The 18,171-nt window shown below is 41.2% G+C and overlaps 1 long non-coding RNA gene across 4 annotated transcripts in view; it reads right to left on the bottom strand.

Annotated features, from left to right (window-relative positions):
• LOC139437114 (uncharacterized) overlaps positions 1-18,171 on the bottom strand; it is a 123,743-nt gene that overhangs the window by 55,509 nt on the left and 50,063 nt on the right. Inside the window, exon 5 of one of the 4 annotated variants that reach the window (XR_011646709.1) lies at positions 17,189-17,266. The exons of the other annotated variants lie outside the window; for them this stretch is intronic. This is a non-coding gene — a long non-coding RNA (uncharacterized lncRNA). Of the gene's footprint in view, positions 1-17,188; positions 17,267-18,171 lie in introns of those variants that run through there. 4 annotated transcript variants of the gene reach the window in all.

Here is an 18,171-nt window from a genome sequence, read left to right as displayed (position 1 = left end):
GACTATTTCAGAACTTGACAAAGTAGTCCAGTATACAATAACTGGTGCCTATAGGGAACACACTGGAGAATCTAATATGCTGGGAAGTGAGGCCATCTCCCAGCCTTGCCTTCTCTTCCATGTTTGCACAGGCCTCAGCATGCGTGCATTCCACAGCCTGGTGTGGTCTAACAGAAAGGCCCAACATCCCACCACCCTTACACAGAACCTGGAAGCATGTAGCCCCAGCTGCTTCTCTGGGTGAGAACTCTCCCTGGCAATCCCTGACACACTGTGGGGGATGAACCCTGAATACTCCAACAGCACAAGTCTCTCCTCTCCAGTGAGAAGTGGGGCATGCCGAGCTGCCAACAGCCAACACTGGCCTGAGCAGCTGGCTTCCTGGGAGACAGGCCGTGATGGAATCTCTTCCCCTGCTCTTTTCTGACACTTTGTACTATGCAAGGAATAAAGTGCTCATTTACCAAAAACAAAACAAAGAAGATAGACAGACAGACAGATAGATAGATAGATAGATAGATAGATAGATAGATAGATAGATAGATAGATAGATAGATAGATAAATTATATATGGGATTCCCATATGCACCACTCCCTCCCCCTCCCACACTCCCACATTAACAACATCTTTCATTACTGTGGTACATTTGTTCCAATTGGTGAACATATATTGAAGCACCACTACTAACCATGGACTACAGTTTATAGTTTACACTTTGCAGTGCACAGTTTTATAGGTTTTGACAAACTGTATAATGGCCTGTATCCATCATTGCAATGTCATGCAGGACAATTCCAATGTCCCCAAAGCACCCTGTGTTGCACCCATTCTTCCCTCTCCCTCCCCTCAGAACCCCTGGTGGCCACTGCCTTTATGTCAATGTTACCACTTCTCCCATTACTGGAATAATAACTAGTCTACTGTAGTCCACAGTTGCATTCCCCTCTAATGTTTGCTCATTCCTCACTCTTGAGGATTTGAAGATGGTGATACCCACTCCATTTCAGATTGAGAGAGGGCTGAGATCCCATGGGGCAGATGGATGGAACTGTCTTGCTTGCAGCTGTAGGTAGTCTGTGTTTTGGGATGGGCATTATAGTAGTTTGATATGGTTATGAATTCCAAAAATAGATATTGGATTATGTTTGTAATCTGGTCTGCACTTGGGCATGATTAAGTTATGATTAGGGCTTTGATTGGGCCACGTCATTAGGGCCACTTTGATTGGGCCACTAAGGGTGGGGACTCACAGATAAACAGCATGGCAAAGGACAGAGTGGAGTCTTTTAATGTTGGAGTTTCAATGTTGGAGTTTGATGCTGAAGTCTTAAGCTGGAGCCCTGGGGAAAGAGACAGAGACGTTCGCCTGGTAGTCTACACCTGACCTCGTGGAGAGAGGCAAAGCCTAGAGAGCCTCCTAGTCTACAGCTGACCTTGTGGAGGAAACAGAGGAGCTGAGCCCAGAGGAACCAGGAAGCCTGAACCCTTGCAGAGTCGGCTGCCATCTTGCTCCAACACGTGGAAATAGACTTTGGTGAGGGAAGTAACTTATGCTTTATGGCCTGGTATCTGTAAGCTCCTACTCCAGATAAATACCCTTTATAAAAGCCAACCAGTTTCTGGTATTTTGCATCAGCACCCCTTTGGCTGAGTAATACAGGCGTTGTCCATCATCATCGTTTTGTTAGTTGTCCTGGTGAGTCCAGTGAACAGGGGAGTAGGTGCTGCCGCTCGGCTGAGATTCACCACCTATCCTCTGGGACTTAATTTACCATGTTGAGTTCCCTATTTACTTCTCTTATAACTTCCAGTCAACTTGAAGCTTGATGGTGAGATCTCAGCTTCCCCTTATCCAAGACAGCCTTAACTTACCCTTATTTTGATCAAGCTCTCGAAAGCCCTCTCCTGACTCCAGGCCCCCGACCTCCCTCCTGCTGTGACCCTGCCCTGTGCAAGCACCTAGCCAACATCTACTAGAGCCTCCTATTTCTCTCTCACCCCCAACCCTTTTACAAGCTCCAGGTGGTCCACGTATAGCAATAGAAAACATTCTGAAGCAAATGTCCCAGTAGCAACCTCCCTGCACCACTCCCGGTCTCAGTGGTCAAGCTCCTGCCTCCTCAGGCCTTCCCCGCCAGCCTCCCTCAGCCCTGACACAGCGTGCGGTCCTTCGCTCCCACAGCCTGGAGTTCAGCCGTGCTTTCTGTGCCTCCTCCGCTCCAGCACCCCTGAGTAAAGTCCTCCTCGCTGGGTAACATGCTTTGTGCTTTTTTTTTTTTTTCATCATCTTCAACATGCCACTCTTGGGGAAAGCAGTAAGAACACAAACAGAAGAAGAAAAACTCTCCAAATGATATCCCTGAGAGTGTCTCAGCGGGAATTAGAAGCCAGTTGGAAGATCCTGCAGGTAGACTTCTTGACTTTGTAGGGGGAATTTGAAATAATCACAAAGAAATGTAGATATTGAAGAAGATTTGCATGCAGCTAGTTAATTGCCATGTGCTTTCTCGGTGTCTCTAACGGCCTACATACTTCAAGGGCAGAGTTTCCAAAAAGGCCCAGACACATCTGTCTGCACCATTCAAAACCTCCTTCTAAGCGACTGTACTCTGAAGAAGTTTCCCTTGAGAATAAAAGATCAGCAAAACCATCCTTGCCATTTACAAAGCTGGCTTTTAACTCAGAAGCTTCCTGGAGTTGAAAAGGTAGTGACTCAAAAGCACTGAGCAACTGAACTCAGCTCACTTTTGACTATTTTTTATTTTCAGTAGTTTCTCTGCCTTAGGCACATAAAAATGCAAATTAGCTCTTAGTAGAAAGGAGACTCTGTACTTGCAAAAAGAAATAGAGAGGTAGATAATAAAAGCAAAATGGAAGTAAAATAGCAAATGAAATTACAAATAAATTTAAAATGTCAACTATGGAAAGAATTATGGTTGAGATCATAACAGATGCAAGAGATCTTAATCATCTAAAGAGCACCACCAGACATGACTGGAAAGAAAACTAAAATAACAAATGGCACCTGAAAAAATATTTAATTATTTGCCTGTTTAGAGTTACAATAAAATTTCTCTAACTGAAAAGAATTATCAGGACACAGAGTTGTATTCTTCTTTTAACATATGTATATATACACAACAAACCATAATTTTTTTAAAATTTCTTCTTGAAAATGTAGGATAAAGATCTCCAAATAGTTTATGCAATTTTTTGCCAAATCACTCAGATCTTTGAAACACTAAAATAAAATTATATGCAGTCAAATATAAGCTAACTCTTCTTCAAGAGACAAATTTTAAGAAAATCATTTAGAGTCAAACTAACTCCATAGTATAAGCAAGACATTTAGCACCTTTTATACATGTTCCCAGTACACACAAAGTGTTTATTAAATAATTACAAGAAAATGAATGAGGGCTAAGCTGACATGGACCCTCCCTGTTATTCTAACCTCGAATACCCTTCAAGTATTGCTGTGTCTAACTGCTCAACTTCCCAAACAGCCCCCATGTCACTGCCTTCCTTGGGCTCCTGTCCTAGCATGGTGTTCCTAATTGCCCATAAGACAGACTGCTACTCGTCCTTTAAGATTTAATTCAAGCATCATCTTCTTTCTGCACTTTCCTTGTCCATTTCCAGGCCTACCCAGCACTTTATCATAACCCACTGGCAATCATCATATTACATTATAATTATTTACATCTCCTTGAGACCAGAGACCATGTCTGATTTGCCGTTGAGGGTCAACTCGGCACCGTGTCAAGCTTCTGACTGTCGCACCTGACGAATGCTGAACAAAAGCGCGTCTCCTGCATGAGACTGAGTTCCTGACGGTCGAGGAGTCATGTCCCTAATCCCAGCCACCACAAACCTGGTCGAAGGCCTATGCCAAACTGTCCTGAGTAAAGAGTACTAAGTGAATTATCTTGCAATCAAGAGAGCAAAGTTTAAAAAGAGATGACATGATTTTATAGTAGTAGATTTAAGGTAGATCCACATACCTATAGAAAAAGAACTGCTGATGTATTATTATAAACTCCTTTTTGCAAATCATTTTATCATTTCTATCCCAAGCAAACTCAGAAACATATTTCTTTGTAGAAAAATAATTCAAATAAAAAGAATTTACTCAAATTTTTTTACTACCATGGATAATGTCTTCATAATCAAGGGATAAAGGAAACAAGAAAAGTTCTGTTATTTTGAAACTTATTCTGGTTTTAGGCAATGTAGTATTATAGGAAACACAGTACACTGTAGTAGGCTCTAGTCAGAATGCTAGGGTTGGCGCATCAACGCCATCACATTGGGTGAGCAACTTGAGCAGTTCGTTCTGCCTCCATTTCCTCACCTGTAAAATGGGGAGAAAATAATAGTGCCTTCCTCATAGCATTATTGTAAAGATTAAGTCAGTTAAGTCTGGCATGTAGTAAATGCTCAGTAAATGTAAGTGGCTCTGATTCTACCATGCCTGGCATATCTTTAATTACTGCTGTGAAATTCCTTTCTTTCAATGAGGAAAGATAAACATCCACACTCCTCACACAGTACCTGGCTGCACAAAGAAATTCTGAATCACTGCAGTTCCCCCAGGACAAGCATCTCCAGGGCTCTCAAAAGTCTTTATTGGAAGAGCACCTGGAAGCCATGGGATGCGTTACTAAACAAGACATCCTGTGCAGAAAAAGTGAAATATGAATACACTTAATTACATGGTATCAGGAGGAATTTAACTAGCAAAAAATATCGCTATATCATAACTTGTATCACCACAAATTCATATACATAGATCAAATTAAGCTGTTGAACTAAATTCAGTTGTTATTCTATTTAAATTTCTTTCATATACAATCTATTAATACTGTTATGGTTAATACTCCCTCTACCTAAAGTCAATCTGTATAACATCTCAAAATTACCTTCCCTTTATTTTTTCTATGAATAACTTTTAGTTAATTGGCTTTTTGTAAGTGTGATTATTCTGTGAAAACAAATTTGGAATCTGTTTCCCACTTTCTCTTTATGATAAAAACATTTTCCTACATTAATATAAACTCTAATTATTAATGAAATATAATTTTAAATGGCTCCATAATATTGTAACAAGTAAATATTACATCACTTAAACATTTCCCTACTATTGGACATTTAGGCCATTTTATTTTTATAATAAATAATGCAATCAGGAATATTTTCACACATAGTTTATTTTTTTCCTGTCTGTATCCTTATTCCTTTAGATTAAAGTCCCAGAAAATGTTTAAGGTGCAGAAAAATTTTAAGATGGAAGAAAAACTCAAATGGAAAGAATTCAAAACATAAGTTTAGGATGTTTCCCATAAATTGGAAATAACTATCAGCAAAACATCTTGATCTGTCTTAAAGACTACCAGTGTTCCATAGGATGTATACATAGCTAAATGTTTGGATATTCGTTGGGTATTGACATAGTGGGTAGAGTTTCACATGACAACTGAGGGAGTGCTGAGTTCCCATCCTGGGGAACTCTGTCACATTCCCCAATGGAACAGAAACAATTCCCCAAGTGCAAGGGCAAAGACTAGTGAAGAAGGATGGTTCAATGATGGGCCCTTGATACTGATGGCTATGCTTAGGAGCCTGTGTGCTTGAAATTTCAACTTGGCCTAGAGCTGCAGGGTGTCTAAGAGCTACCTCCTGAAAGCCTCAGTGTTGTTCAAATGTGGTCACTCTCTAAACCAAACTCAGCATATAAATAAATGCATTACCTTCCCCCCAGCATGGGACATGATACTCAAGGATGAGCCTCCCTGGTGCCGAGGAATTATTACCAAGCACCATTTGGTGCTGCAACTAGAAAAAGACCTTGAATAAAAGCAGCACATGGTAAAAAGATGAATGAATTTATATGGCTAAGAGACTTCAAAATAAGTCAGGAGATCATCAGAGGGGTTGTACTTATGCACATCTCAGCAGGATCTCAGAGACAACCTGTGATTGTTAGACTATATGTGTCAAGTCGGCCAGGTAATTGTGCCCAATTGTTTGGTCAAGCAAGCACTGGCCTAACTGTAATACAAGGGCATTTGTAGACTTTAGTTACCATTGACTGTACTGCAGTGGTAAATCATACATAGCTGATTACAATTACATCAATCAGAGAGATTGCCATCAGCAGTGAGTGACACTTAAAACCAATCAGTTGAATGCCTTAAAAGGGGAACTGATTCCAGCATTGAGAGAGAATTTCCCAGCTCATCTTTGGACACCCAGTGTCTCCCAGAATTTGTCAAGAACCTTCATTAGACTTTCATTGGAGCCCCTGGTTGCAGCCTGCCTGCAGAACCTGGACTTGTGCATCCCCACAGCTGTGTGAGAGACTTATAAAATTGCATACTATTGACAGATATCTCTTGTTGATTCTGTTCCCCTAGAGAACCCTGAGGAATACCAGCCAAAGTAGATACTACCCCGGGTAGTGGTGCTTCTGAGGTCTACAGGTCACCCAGGTCCTATAGTCATGGCAAATGTCTCGAGTTCAGTGCCTTGCCTGTGGGTCCTACTTTGGAATTAGTGCTCCTGAGTGAAATGGAGTTGGACTCAGATGTGACTTCTCTACACATGCCTCTTCTGGCACTTTTACTGAACCTTTGGTTGGTGCTGAGGTTGTGTATGCCCAGGAGACTTAAATCTCTGGATTGTCCTTATGCCAACTTGGCCCTGAGCCTCAGCAGAGCTGCAACACCTACTCTGCAGTTCATTGGACTTACCCAGGTCAGCTAACAAGGAGGTGAGGATGATCAACCACCACACCAAGGAACTGAGAGAGTTTACAACTGCAAGCAGGAGAATCCCATCCATCAGCCATATGGGATCTAAGCCCCCTCTCAATTTAGAGGTGGAGTTGGCATCACCATCCCAAGGTCCTCAGGATAGAGGAATAAAATAGGATTAGAGTGGACATACTGGTATTCTACTATAGAATTATTGTGACTCTAGCAATGGAAGAAATTATATCATTGATGTGGAGACAGTGGCCACTGGAGTTGCTGAAGGCAGGGAGAGGGAAAAAGAGGTGTGATGTAGGGACATTTTCGGGACTTGGAGTTGTCCTCAGTGATATTGCAGGGACAGATACAGGACATTATATATCCTGCCACAACCCACTGAATGGACTGGGAGAGAGTGTAAACTACAATGTAAACTATAATCCTTGCTGTGTAGCAGTGCTCCAAAATGTATTTATCAAATGCAATGAATGTATCACACTATGAAAGAAGTTGTTGGTGTGGGAGGACTGGGGGGTGTGGGGAGTGGGGTATATGGCAACTTCATATTTTTTAATGTAACATTTTGTGTGATCTATGTATCTTTTAAAAAAATAAAAATTTTTAAAGGAAAAAAATTTTGCTACAAGAAATTATCCCATCTAAAATAAAATAAACTAAAAGGAGGAAGAATAAAATAGAATAGCTCATTGGGGAAGAAGGTATAGGAGATAAAAGAAGGAACATTATATTTCTAACACTAAGAAGAATTAATAAAAGCAAATCTTATTAAATGCCATTGAGTGCCAGAAATTATGTGGTTTACATGTATTACTTGGTCTTCATAAGAATTATCTGAGTCATGTACTATTATTATTCCCACTTTACAGATGAATAAACCAAGTCACAGAGAGGTGGAGTTGCTTGCCAAATTTCTCATAGCTTACTGGGGGAACTAGACTTCAAACTACGGCAGACAAGCAAAGAGCTATGCCCTTAACTCCACCAATCTTCTGCATTGTTTCAAGTACATACATTCAAGTACCTAAAAATTTCAAAGAAACCACCTCAGGAATTAAACAGTCCCATAGTAGACAAGTTTAAATACAAAATTGAGGGCCATCTATGAGAAATTACAAAAAGGTTCTGAATACCGGGGAGAAAATTGAACTAGAGTACTTAAAAAGTTCCTTCCAACTATAATATTGTGATGCTCTTAAAATGTAGGAACAAAAGAAAAAACCACCTTTCCTAAAGAAATATGTGTAACAGCAATATCTAATTGCATTAAACTCCTATTAAAGTTGTTTACATCCACTGAGAGGTATTTTAATGACATGGCTTGAAAGCAACTCTGCTGTAAAAACAAAATAAAGGTTTAGCTAGAGAAGGAAACAATACATCCAGTCAGAGCTTCCATTGACCCCACTCTATTCAGAATTCGATTAAGGTAAATCTACTTTGTTGGGAATGTTTTTAAAGCGGTACTTTGTTAACACTGACTGAAATAATGGTAAAATGAAGAGAAAAGCTGGAGCTTATCAAGTCCATTCTTTCCTGAGGGGAAAAATGGAAATCTCTTAATTTTCTAATGGAATTTTATTGATATACTAATCAGTGATATTTTAGAAACTAGCCATTAAGTCCAATTTAAATTTTCTGTGTGATAAGTAATGTTGAGATAATATTTCCTTTGCAAAACGTATTTTTAATTTAGCAATTTTATGTATTCCTAGAAAACTACCTTTAGTGAATAATTTTCTTTGAGTGTTCCTTTCTGTAAGTGAATTTTAATGTGAAAATGGTTCTTGAAAGTAACCATAATTATTCTAATAAGGTAATAAGAATTTTGATATTCAAAGATATTCTGCTAAATGCTTTTACTCATGAATCTTATTCCTGTGAAAATAAAACTTAGCCTAATTATAATTAATGCCTAAGAGATACCTCCTGAGAACCTCCTTTTACTCAAATGTGGCCTCTCTTTAAACCAAACTCAGCAAATAAACTCACTACCTTCTCCCTTCTCCCCTAATATGGAACATGACTCCATGGGATAAGCCTCCCTGGCACCATGGGATTATTACCAAGTCCTAACCAAGGAAGTATTTGGAAAAAGACCTTGAAAAAAAGGGGGAAACATTAAATAAAAAGAGGTTTTATGGCTAAGAGATTTCAAAGTGAGTCAAGACATCATTACAGAGGTTATGCTTATGCAGGTTGCAGGCAGATTTCACTAACTGCCACAGTAAACAAAGCCTCAAACAGAAATGCACCTGAGGACTCTAGGGACATCCAGACACCAGAGGGAAGGCACACAGCCCCATGAAATAACACCCCTTGGTAGACCCTATTTGGAAATATAGCTGTTCTATTTCCCCCATATAACACAGTATATTATACTCATTTATACTTCCCCTACTCATGATTCTTCTATTCCTTTTATTTGAACCCATAATTTTCAATATACCCATTAAATATATCTCTCAGAGACTTAAATTCAGATTTTTCACATGCCAATTGAGCCCTAAATTCCAGCAGAGCTGCAGCCAACTCCTACTCTCCAGTTCTTTGGGCTTGTCCTGGACAACCAACAAAACAATGGTGATGGACAAATCCCTTCACCACAGAAAAGGAGAATCTACAACTGCAGGCAAAATAATTCCTTCCTTCTGCCCCATAATATCTAAGTCCCCTCTCAAACTTAAGCAGTCAGAGAAGACATCATCTCAAATCCCTCAAGACTGAAGAATAAACAAACATAAGGGCAGAGTGTAACCATGGACCAAAGTAGATTTATTGTTGTTGTAGTTATTATCTTGTGTTAATGGAAGAAACTGTAACATTGATATAAAGACAGGGGTTCAGAGGGAAAGTGTCAGGATGAACAGATGGAACACAGGGCATTTTTAGGGCAATGGAATTGTTCTGTATGATACTGTTATGATGGATATATCATATCATACATCTGCCAAAGCCTATAAAACTGTACAGCACAAAGTGTAGGCCATAATGTAAATAATAGGCTTTGGTTAGTAGCAATGCTTCAATATTGACTCATCAAATGTACAATTGTAACAAATGTACCACATTAATATAAGATGTAAATAATAGTGGAAACTGTGTATGTGTGTTTGTGTGTGTGTGGGGGGGGGTTATATGGGAATTCCCTATAATCCAGTGTAATTTTTCTGTATATCTAACTTCCCTAAAAATAAATTTTATTATTAAAAAAAAGATATTCTGCATAGCATTTTCTTCTTTGCCGAGAGCAATACAACTTATTTTTACAATCCCTTACTAATTTAAGTTGTAACACAAATAATAAATTTAAATTTAAAGAAACACTACCTGAGTAGCCACTATGGACAAATACACAGCGTACAAAAATAAACAAAGCACAGTTGCTTCTTTGCAAGAGCTTAAAATTGTATAAAAGGCAAGAATATGGATAACTACAATAAAGAAATATTTTGTCATTGAAATTGGTATTTGTTAACCTTTTTATGAAATTTATCAAACTATTTGATGTCAGGATAAGATACATCATGTGATTTTAGGTTTTCTGAAAGTAATTTTTTCAAGGAATTGAAGAAAAGAAAAGATTGAAATAGCAAGGCTAGTTGAATTGAAAAGAACAGAAAAGTTTTGGAAGAAATTTTACAAAGAACGAACTAGAAGGGCACATCCCTGAGAGTTCATGTGAAATCAGAAAGCACAAAGCATCTGTCTTTCGTTTCCACTTTCCAAAATAAATTATATAATGGATTTTTACTAAATTTGTTGGGTAACTTTGGGATAGTCAGTGTTAAATATAAGTGGTATGGTAGTTGCTGAGGGCAGGGAGAGGGAAGAAAAGTGTGATGTGGGGGCATTTTGGGGACTTAGAGTTGTCCTAAATGATATTGCAGGGACAAATGCTGGACATTATATATCCTACCATAACCCACTGAATGGACTGGGAGAGAGTGTAAACTACAATGTAAACTATAATCCATGCGGTGCAGCAGTGCTCCAAAATGTATTCGCCAAATGCAATGAATGTGCCACAATCATAAAAGAGGTTGTTGATGTGGAAGGAGTGGGGTGGAGTGTGGGGTATATGGGAATCTCTTATATTTTTTTAATGTAATATTTTCTGTGATCTATGTATCTTTTTTAAAAAGGCAATTAAATTTTTAAAATTTTTTAAATAAATATAATTGGCAAATATTAAATTTATTTGAGGGTCATAAGTTCCCCTCAATTACTTTTCTTTCATATTGAAAAGTTCAATATTATTTTAAAGAGTTTGATGAGCTGAGTTTAGAAACATACATTTAAATCTTTTTATTCAATATACATGTTTTTATACTATTTTCTGAACCTTGTGAATTTTCTCAATTTTTAATGTAAAGATGTAAGTTAAATGTCATCTTTCCTGTTTTTTATGGATTGAGAAAGAGGAGTATCTAAGCACTCATTAATTTTTTGAAGTTGATGGTTTTAGTTTATTTTTTTTAACACATATAAGACCTTGTGCCAGTAAAAGTGACATTTTTAAAATGATGAAATCTCAGCTGCACACAGTATTTTACTGGAGTTGGCTCCTACCAGCCCAGAGTAGCCAATTGTGTCTATCTCTTCCCAACTCCATGATTAATCACATCATGTTGATAGCTTAAAATCAGCTCTGCTGAATATTTAATCCATAGAAATTAGCAAACCATCACTACAAATCACTACAAATCAGAGTTGTGGTTTCTTTCTTTTCAAAAAACCAGTTGTTAAATATTTACCAGCACACCACAGCTTCCACATTTAAAAAGAAAAAAGCTAAATAAATAAATAAAAAGAGAGAGAAAGAAGAGTTTAGAGGGAAGAAGAGAAGATGGAGGGAGAGAGGCAAGATTCAGGAATAACAGCTGCCAGTCAGCAAAGTCCAGCTAATTCAATAGATGAGATTGATGTACTACATAAAGAAGGCTTGGTCTCTAATCTGGAAAGACCCCTCCTTCTAAAACAGCCTATTCTGTTGCAAAACCAGAGTAATCCAGCACCTACAAGGTCAAGAAGTCATACCCAGAGTGGCTGAAATTCAGACTCTACCAGATGAGGCCTGTTCCTAAGCAGAACAGTGTAAGCTCAGAGCAGCACCAGAACTGACAAGACATACCCAAAATAACAGCTTTAACAAGACAAAATAATCAGTGAGTTCAAATATGAATGCCAGATCAACCAGGCTAAGAACCTAACAAATAGTCACTGTCTGACATTTATACTATTGTGGAAATTTGAACGGAAGTATATACTGCTCGGAAAGGCGGTTCACGTTGGGACGAATTTCAGAGCTGCAACTCCATTCAAGTGCTGGAGTTTTTATACTGGATCAACTTCCAAAACGTATACATTTAAAAAGTGACATCAAGGCCTTCAAATGTACAGTTCAATGAACACAGTAATTATCCCCAAATAACACGGATTCCATGAACTACCCATTTTAATCTTTAGCAGTTCCTAGCAGTGACACTTCTACATACCTGACATGGTCCCAGGATCAAACCCTCCAGGTTACAGGTGTGATTCGCACTTGAATTACCTCATGATCCCAATGGAACTACCCTGGCTCTCTCGGCAAGCACCCGCTTTCTTGGGAAATACTGCACTACTTTGATGCTAGAACTCATTCTTGTTTCTGTATTTTAACATCCCTGAAATTTTATTTCTTATTACAATTTTCATTAGAAAGCACTGTGATATAATTTTTTTTTCTTTTTGGGTGATACATAAAATGAAGGTGCATTTTACAATATACTACATCTTAAAGTCAGTGGATACAGTTCTTATTAATATATTCCATGTGATAAGGTCTAAGTTTTAGTTTGCTAACGGCTGCCAAAAGCTGTCTACCAGGACTGGGCTGGCTTTTACAATGGGTTTTTATTCGGTGGCAAGCTTACAGGTCTGAGGCTGGGAAAGGCACCACTGGACAGTGCTTTCTTCCCAAAGACCAGCACAGGGAGGCATCAGCTTCTGTCTCCCTTCTCTTCAAGGTTTTGTTGCTTCAGCTTCTAACTTCCTCTCTCCCAGGTTTTGTTGATTTCATCCCCTTGCCCTTGTGGCTTTTTCACTGTTTTCATCCCATTTATCTATTGTAGAACTCCAGTAAGAAGAGAAAGACCTACCCTGGGCCAGGCCCTCCTGAAGGAGCCTAGCCCAAAGGACCCGCCTACAACAGGGTCACACCCACAGGGACGGATGCGATCTAAGGACATGATTTCCTGGGGTCCACAAAAGACTCAACTACACAAAAGGATGCTACAGTGGACACCCATCATGCATCTACCACATTTCCTGCACTTACTTTCTCTGCACGTATGGAATGTATTCTGCCAAACCACTTGAAAGCCCATTGTAGAATCGTGACCTTTCACCCCGGAAGACTTCAAATGCGTCTTCCACACAACCACAAGACCATCATCGCACCTACGGAGTTAGCGGTAATTCTATAGTATCATCTCATACACCTCCTGTGATGGTTAAGTTCATGTGTCAACTTGGCTAGTTTACGCTGTCCAGTTGTTTAGTCAAGCAAGCACTGGTCTGATTTCATTGTAGGGTATTTTATAGATTGATTTGCATCTATAATGAGTTGGTTGCCTCTAGGATCAACAAGAGAAATGGCCCTCAGCATGTGCAGAGCCCCCTTAGTCAAGCAGTGGAGGTCTTAAAAGCCAGAACTGAGGGTTTCCGAAAGACTTCCTGCATCCCCTTCAGCAGACCAGCCCCTCCAGGAGAATCCTACTTCACTTTCATCAGTGTTCAGCTTGTGGGCTGCCTACAGAATCTGGACTTGCCAATCACTGCCCTCACCTGAGCCAATTCATACATATCCTGTTTTTTCCTCTGAGAAGCATAATACACACACAGGGGTCCCAAAAATGTTCTATGTATGTATGAACTCAATCAAGTTTCATTGACATTTGGTTGTCATGGCTCTTCAGTCTCTGAATAAAGAACATTATCCCAACTGTTTGTTGATTTGTTCCTTTTCAGAACATAGACTTTAATTATCCAGGCAGCTGTCTAGTAGAATTCCCAACTTCTGGATTTGTCACTTGCCTCCTGAATAGATTCAGATGAAATGTTTTTGGCACAAATACCTGAGAAACAACATAGCAGAGATCTGATAGCATCACTTCAGAAAGCACATAATGTGAGATGCCCCTTTGTTGGTATGACTGAGTTTAAACATTCAGTTAAGGAGGTTTTTGCCAGGAGTTTTTCTGTAAAGATATTATTCCCTTTGTGGTAACTAAGAATACATAGTTCATTAACAGCCTCGATTCTGAAGATTTGAGGGTACCTAACAAAATGGCACCCCTGTCTTGCACTGTGGTTCTATGCCAATGTCAAATAGGCTATGGAAAATCATCTCCACAGAAGTTCTTTATCTGTTCAAAGACAATCAAACTGATTCTACCCAAAAGTTTGGAAAATTAAACTCCTCGAACTCCAAAGGAAATAGCTATTACTTCTTGGCACTTGCCATGCTTGACTACTCCCTTCTATATCTAGAGAGCTAAAATCACCTTTTCCATACTCTGCTGCAGCTAGGATCTGGGGGGATTTAGAGTCTACCAATGAGGTGGGTTTCCATGAAATAAAAGCAGAAGGGAGGTGGGACATCCTTCTGTGGCAGTGCCAGCTGACAAGCAAACTTAGCTAGATGTCAGTATCTACAAAGGAAGGATCCACTTTGCAAGGTCTGTTGATCCACTTGGGGCGGCTGCCAGGGGCAGCAGTGGCAGAAGGAGGGCTGCCAAGAACAACAGTGCAAAAGCCATAGGTGGGCTGCCAAGGGCAAAAGCAGTAGGGGGGCTGCCACGGGCAGCAATGGCAGAAGCATGGGGGGAGGGGCTGCCAATGCCGAAAGCAGTAGTGCAAGAAGCAGTAGTGGGGGGCTGCCAAGGGCAGCACAGCAGGAGCTGGGGGGGGCTGTCGAGGGCAGCACAGCAGGAGCATGGTAGGGGGCTGCTGAGGGCAGCATGGCAGGAGCATTGTGGGGGGGCTGTCAAGGGCAGCACGGCAGAAGCTGGGGGGGGCTGCTGAGGGCAGCATGGCAGGAGCTGGGGGAGGGCTGTCGAGGGCAGCACGGCAGGAGCATGGTAGGGGGCTGCTGAGGGCAGCATGGCAGGAGCATTGTGGGGGGGCTGTCAAGGGCAGCACGGCAGAAGCTGGGGGGGCTGCTGAGGGCAGCATGGCAGGAGCATTGTGGGGGGGCTGTCAAGGGCAGCACGGCAGAAGCGGGGGGGGCTGCTGAGGGCAGCATGGCAGGAGCAGTTCAACACTAGCATGACCTTTGGGTTACAACTCTAGTGGCTTGACCCAGAGGCCAAAACTCTGTGGGAGCCCACTGAATTTCACTCCTCCAGACCATCCAAATGATTTTCCAAGGCCTTCATCTCCTGTGCTTGAAATTCTTAATAGTATTTTCTCTTTCTTCCCTGGACCCTGTCTGGCACAGGTACAAATATTACAGAAATTGAAAAGAAAAACAACAAGCAAGAGTTTACGCCACAACAGCCCTGCACATTTTACTAGAGAACCAAATTATTCTGGAAGAGTTTCAATAAATGGATATTATGCCTAAATGTGCAAATTAGAATGCAGATGAGCTGTAGAGAGCAGCAGTGGAACTCACCTTAGCTGGCTCTCCAGTCAGTGGAGGACTCTTCACTGGTAAACATAACCATCCATCCAGATCCAATAAGCTAAATGTCACCATTTTCCTTTAAAAGTAATCTGTAAATTTTCTTGACACCATACTTCAGAGGCCACCACAAATGAGCAAATACACCCAAAGGGTGTTGTTACTCAAACTTTCTATAATGGAGCAAGTGCCTCATGGGGGAAATGATGGATTAGCTTCTCTACAAAACATGGTCCCTTGGGGTAAGCAAAATAATGTAGGGTTGATTTCCACTTTAGCTGTTTCAGGAACATTCTGTGGAAGTTATGAGAAAATCCTTTCCCATGGTGCTCACTTTTCCAAACAGGAGCACCTGGAAAGAAGACTGTGCACCTGGAAAAACTCTAGGGAAATGCACACTTTTCTTCTATAAAACCCAAGCACTAATCACCTGCGTGTTCCCAAGTCCTCCAACATTTTAGGGACATGCCTTGCTCCTTTAATATCCAAGCATCCTGACTTAACCCCCTCTTCTTATAAACGACTTTTTCTTCAAGGATTCTTGCATGGCTCCCGCTTATCTTTCACTCTGATTTCCTGCCTTATCTGAAAGCTCCTGCTGCCTGGACTCCACGGAACCTGCACCGCTCAGCCGAGGCTAGACAACTGCCCTTTTTATTACCTACAGTGGAACAGAAAGTGTTACTGGAATTAGAGAGTTAGTGGAAGGGAACGGAAGCGTAGAAAAAGCGACAACATGAAACGTAACACCAGCGTCTCTGTTTCTGAAGCCCCACTTCACTTCTCTCCTCAGGGACTTGCTTTCGGCTGCCCTCTCCCTCCAGCTCACGCCCCCCGACGCTAGCTGAGGAGCCCCTTGCAAATGGCTCCCCTCCGTATCTCCTCTCTCCATTCTCTAGTTGCCCCAAGCATCCTCTTCTCACTCAAAACTCCTGACATTTTTTATTATATAAAGCAGTTTTATTTCACTTTCCACATGAACCTATCAAGGTGGGAACTCTGGCCTTACTTTCCATAACCAAGAGTAGGAAGTCATACTCGTAGAGCCCTGGAGCTTCTAACAACATTAAGAGCAGGTATCGATTAGAAACAGATGGCTCCGTGAACAGCAGGGACTTGGCCGCTGTGGAGGGCGTGAGTGGTATTTTTCTCACGTAATGGGAAACCTAGGGGTGCTAGCGTGGCTCCAGGAAACCCAAACTCATTCTTACTTGCAGCAGCACAACCATTTGCACCCCACAAGATGGATGTTCTATTTTCAGGCAGGAAAGGGGGCAAATGTTTAAAGAGAGAGAGAGGGAAGGAAAAGGAAATCTAAAAGGAAAGGAAATAGAGAAATGAAAATAAAGCTAAGAGGAAAGTCAGTCAAGTCTATTCCTCTTAAAAGACCTCCTCGAAGCCCATCCAAAGACATCAGCCTCGCCTTCGCTGGTTGCCCGACTGTGGGCCCACTGCTCTACAAGGGGTCAGAGTTACCCTCCTGTTAGTAAAGCAGGAGAGAAGAGACACAGCAGGAAACCAGAAACACCTGAGCTAGCACAGACAGCAGCAGAGTTCTTAGCCATTAGCAATCTAATGCTTAAGCGACGGTGTCAAGGGATTGTGTAAGCAAAAGGCTCAGGCGAGGCTGAGAGGTCTGAGACACAGAGCGCGTCCCCAGGTTATTCCCACCAGACACACCCTCTGGCTCCGAACCCACTCACCTGGACCACCTGCGAGCAGGAGCCTTAACGGATCACCTTCATGGCATTCAGACTAGATCTGCCTTTCTTCCCCTCCGCCAAGCTGCCTCAACGTCTTCCTCCAGTCTGTGACCACTTTTTCCTTTTGAGGGAGATGAAGGAGGCAGGGAGTTTGTTTTATTTGAGTTTTTACATTTTTTAAATGAAGTAGGATCAGATTCTTAGGCCAGACTCTTTCGTACAAAATAGGGTTGATGAAAATGCCTTCTCCCCCAACTTGAGCATGCCCCTAGAGTCATGCCTTTACATCTCCAAAGTCAGTCAATAAACTAATAAACGACCATTTATGTGTGAGTCATTAGGAATCTCAAAATGGATAAGCAGTAGTCCCTGCTTTGTAGAAGCTCACATTTTGGGGGAGTCAAAGAGACTCATAAGCAGATCATTACAATGCAAAGTGGACAGGTCCAGGGTAGAAGTATTCCCAAGATGGTCAGGAACACAGAATTGAACAACCGCCAGACGGGGGAAGGGGAAGGGAGAACCAGAGGTCCTTTGCGGAGCTGGCCTCCTTTCCTGAAACTTAACGGTAAAAGGGGTAGAGATATTCTAAGCAGAAGGAAAACATGGGCAGAAGCAAAGGTTGTGAAGGGTACAACTCTCCAGTGCGGGTAGAGAAAAGTAAAGTCATGGGCGGTTATTAAAATGTAAGGGGTGAGGCAGGCACTGCTGAGGGGTAACTTTGTAAGGGCATTAAGCACCAAATAACGGAGGATGACATTTTCATTCTTAAAAACCTTTAGCAGACTTTTCAAGAGTTTTAGACTAAGGGCCAGGATTGGAAGTACATTTTAAATCAGCTTTATGTTGAAAGACGGCTTAAGAGAGGGGATGAGATGACAAGCAAGGAAACTGGATTGCAGGCTGCTGTGATCCCCCAGGTAAGCGATGAGAGGACAGACATGGAGAAAGTGTGGTTTAGCCAGTGGCTATAGAGCATGCACTATGTCACAAGTACCACCGTGCCTCAGGAAGAAAACAAAAATG

The sequence above is a fragment of the Dasypus novemcinctus genome, chromosome 20, assembly GCF_030445035.2.
Source record: "Dasypus novemcinctus isolate mDasNov1 chromosome 20, mDasNov1.1.hap2, whole genome shotgun sequence".
Classification (NCBI taxonomy): Eukaryota; Metazoa; Chordata; class Mammalia; order Cingulata; family Dasypodidae; genus Dasypus; species Dasypus novemcinctus.
Note: the sequence above shows the minus strand (reverse complement) of the source record. Positions and strands in the feature narration are given on the sequence as shown.